Genomic DNA, 4191 nt, shown 5'->3' with positions numbered 1-4191 from the left:
GCGCCTTCGGGGGGATGTGCGGGGGTGGGGGGCGTGGGGGGCGGAGAATCGCTTACATTCACATCCGGGTCATCTGCTGCCACGCGAGGCGAGCGAGAGCCAGCGCGGTGGCCGCTTGCACGCCTTTAGGTCTTTCCCTAAATCGCAGGTATTTTGCGCGCTGCTTCTTCGGGGGCGGGTGTCTTGGTGTCCTTTTGGAGGTGAGGCTGGTCGCGCCACTGTGGAGTGGCCGCGTTTGCAAGAATGCTCGTCGATACTGCAGACAGGGTTTTCACCCGGTTCATTCGCTCACTTACATTTTCTCTTCCATTAGGGCCCCCATTTTGTACCGCAATGGAGCAGGCTCTAGAACGAGCTTTGGATCGTGCGGAGTATATCATTGCAAGTGCCCGACAGAGACCTCCGGAAAGGAAATACCCATCTAATGGGGAGAAGTCTCTCTATGAAAAACTTTATGACATTTATGTTGAAGAATGTGAAAAAGAGCCTGAGGTTACGGAGGAATTAACAAGCAACGTGAACCTGTTAGAGAAGCTTCTTAGGAGAGAGTCGTTGCCGTGTTTGGTGGTCAACCTGTACCCAGGAAAGGAGGGCTATTCGCTGATGCTCAAGGGGGAAAATGGAGCATCTTCGGAGATCATCCGACTGCCCTATGAAGAAGGGGAATTGCTCGAATACTTGGATGCAGAAGAATTACCTCCTGTTTTAGTGGGTCTCCTGGAAAAGTCTCAGGTTAACGTTTTTCATCACGGGTGTGTGATAGCAGAAATACGGGACTACAGGCAGTCCAGCGACAGGGAAGCTCCCCATTACCAAAGCAGGCATATTCTCTTACGTCCCACGATGCAGACTTTAGCCTGGGATGTAGAGGCCATAGCCAGCGATAACCAGAATTGGACCCAGGAGGACAAACTTTTGCTTGAGAGCCAACTGATCTTAGCTACGGCTGAACCACTGTGTCTAGACCCTTCTGTATCAGTAGCGTGCACTGCAAACAGACTGCTCTATAACAAACAAAAGATGAACACTCTTCCCATGAAAAGGAACTTCAAGAGGTACTCTATGGCCTCTCTGAATCGGCAGCAGGAGCTGTCTCGTCCACCTTCTCCTGAGCTAAGAGCCCTGACTTCCTGCAAAAGAATAAGAGAAAGTAAAACAGGTGGGAATTACGGCCTCAAAACTTTTAAAGCAGGAAGTTGTGTAGATATGTGGAAACGGAGACGCTGTGACTTGGCCGTACCTTCTCAAGTGGACGTGGAGAAATACGCTAAAGGGAAGAAGTCTGTCGGATGTGATGACTCACAACCAACAGTCTGGCCAGTGCATGAGGTACAAGGTGATCTTGCATTTGGAGGTGACGCTGGCTACCAGTCCCAGGCAACAAGGCTGGCCGTCAGGCAGCTGACTGATAATTCACTTGCCTCTGGAAAAGGGTCCGGTACAGAAGCCACGTGGGAGAGACAGCTGTCTCCCCCCCACTCCTTCGCAGATAACCATCCCTACAGTTTCCCGCCCGGGGCAGAGTCTGATGCTGGGAGAGTGGTCAGTCGGCCCGAGGAGTCGGTCCAGGAGAGCACCCAGTGTCCAGTGCAGATGTCACACAGCTCCAGTGGCTCAGCCGGTCTCAGGCAACCTTCTCCAGGGAAAGAACCAGAACAGCCTAAGACTGGGTGGGTTCAGTCTTCAGTGCCCGACAGCGGAGCCACACATCCACCTCCACCCATGCGACTTCCTTGGCACTCAGGAAGGAGCTCCTGGGGTGAGAGTCTCACTTCACAGCAGGCAGGCAGCTCTCAGGCATGTGCATCTCCTGGCCCTGCTCCTAAGCCACCAGCTCTTTCCCAGGAATCCTCTGTGGAGCAGAGCCCAGTTAGCACGCTTCCTGCCACCGCCCTGTCCACTGCGGGCTCATCACAGACGACCTCGGTCTCCCGGGTCACGGTGATCTCCGTTGGTCTGAAGGTCATCAGAGAAGTGGGCCCCAGACGTGGAGGCCAGGCCTCGGGGAGAGGCTGTGCCACCAGAGCCCCAGCTCCCGGGGGGATCCAGCCGGGCCACCTGCCCGCAGGAGCTCTGCCGCCGCCGCCGCCGCCTCCTCCGCCGCCTCCTCCTCCAGAGAAAAACGCTTCGGATCTCAGACCCTTTCCTGTGGTGCAGCTGCCCCGCGGTTCGCTCCTGTGCAGCAGCCAGCAGCCGGCCTCGCAGCCGCGCCTCCCCCAGCTGCTTCCCCTGCAGTGGCCCTGTGCCCCGCCTCCTCGGCTGCCGGCGTCCCAAGGACTGGGGGCACGGGGTCCGGGGGCACAGGGTCCGGAGGCACAGGATCCGGGGGCACAGGTTCCGGGGGTACAGGGTCTAGGGGTACAGGTTCCGGGGGCACAGGGTCCGGAGGCACAGGGTCCGGGGGCACAGGGTCCGGGGGTACAGGATCCGGGGGCACAGGCTTCAGGTTCACAGGGCGCCGCCGTTCCCAACACGGTCGTGCGTGCCGAGGAAGCCGTGGTTGTTCACCTCGGTGCAGAGGACGGCTTCCGGCCGCCCCAGGTGCTCGTGTTGTCCCCGCCGGGCTCTGGCCTGAGCAGCCCTGGGCTGAGTACCCCGCAGCAGACGGGCTGGGCCTTGGCGGCCCCGCGGCCGCAGTTGCAGTTCAGCGTGCACGTGCGCCGCCGCGCCGCCACGCCTTGCCCTCGGGGCCCGCAGCCCAGCAGCCAGGCCGCGGGCACCGCGGATAGAGGCCCGCCAGCCGTTCCCAAGCCCTGAGGCCTGGCTGATCTTCTCTCCTTTAGAAAACACAAGAGCAGCGACCGAGTGCGTTTCGAGTTTCACCCGCATTTGGGTTTTGTTTTAATGTGTCGCTCTTTTACGTTGTTAGACGTACAAACTTTCTGCAGAGGCACAAGCCCATGATTTTTACATAGAGACGGGGAAGTGCTTTACTAAACTGGCAGGGTTTCGCCGAAGCCATCGCTTGGGCGGTGGCTGTTGACAGTTGTTTTTATTGCGATGTTCTCAAGTGTATCCACATCCAAAGTAGGGTCAGTTTAAACTCCTGAAGCCTGTAATTTCTCTCAAGCAATAAAACTGCAACACCAGTCAAGTCAAAATTAGTATTATTCTAACGAGATGCTACTAACGCATAAGTGTAGCAGCGTCACCCTTCTACGTGTACAGCTCGGTAGTGTTAAGTGGACTTCTGTCGTTGCTGTACAGCAGATCTCTAGGGTTGTTTTCTTCGGGCAAAAGTGAAGCTTTATCCCCGTGAGCACCAGCTCCCTGTTTCCCTCGCCCCAGCCCTGGCCCCCACCCCTCTATTTTCTGTGTCTCTGAGTGTGACTGCTTTAGATGCTTCGTAGAAGTGGGATCGTACAGGATGTGTCTTTCGTGACGGGCTCATTTCACTTAGTGTCCTGTCCTCGAGGTCCATCCATGTTAGCGTGCCACAGGAAGGTGGTAGCTGTTTACAGGTGCTTTCAGCGTGCCTACGATACACTGGCGCGGCCTACGAAGGCTTAGAAACGTCCTTCGGAAGAGAGCGCACTTTCCTATTTGTTTATTTAGTTTAAAAGCTTTTTGCACCCGTGTCTGAAATGCAATTTTTATACATTTGGTTTGGGAAAAAAACAAAAACAAGCTAACGCTACCAAAACTTGATGCTTGTCATCTTGCTATTGAGGCCATGGGATACCTCCCAGTGCGCAGCATGCTTTAGGGGCCCTTGCTTGCGTGGATGTCCCCAGCCCTTTAGAAGGTGCCCCCCACCCCCAGAGCCCAGCTCTTCTCCTCTAGGCTGCAGTCGCTGGCTTTCGGGAAAGGGGGATGTTGTCTTCTCTCTTTATAAAACCGTTTACATTTTTGAGAACCCAGGGTTATTTGCAGAAGGTAAATATCTAAACATCTGGAAATGGGTTTGTCTTTCAAGTGTTTTCAACTTTGGTACATTCTGAAGTGGAGTCCCTCTCCCCTGAGTGGTCACCAACTGGTCAGCTGTCCCTGCTTCCTCATCTCTTTTTACCTTCTTTCTCGTTTCAGTGGGGCTCAGAAGACCCCTGAAGTTTTCCGTTTCTTACTGTGGTATAATTGACATAAGAATCAACCATTTTAAAGTGTACAATTCATTGGCATTTACTGCATTTAGAATGTGGCGCGACCACAGCCTCTGTCTGCTTCCAAAACATTTTCATCGCCCGAGAGAAA

The 4191-nt window shown here is 55.0% G+C and overlaps 1 pseudogene; it reads left to right on the top strand.

Moving 5' to 3' along the window:
- The first annotated feature begins 333 nt into the window (after window positions 1–333).
- On the top strand, window positions 334–2757 carry LOC113614878 (transcription factor SPT20 homolog pseudogene; annotated as a pseudogene).
- The last annotated feature ends 1434 nt before the right edge of the window (window positions 2758–4191 follow it).

The sequence above is a fragment of the Aethalodelphis obliquidens genome, unplaced genomic scaffold (assembly GCF_003676395.1).
Source record: "Aethalodelphis obliquidens isolate GAN/ISIS:26980383/991018 unplaced genomic scaffold, ASM367639v1 scaffold107, whole genome shotgun sequence".
Taxonomy (NCBI): domain Eukaryota; kingdom Metazoa; phylum Chordata; class Mammalia; order Artiodactyla; family Delphinidae; genus Aethalodelphis; species Aethalodelphis obliquidens.
The sequence above is the reverse complement of the archived record's forward strand: the minus strand, read 5'-3'. Positions and strand labels throughout refer to the sequence as shown.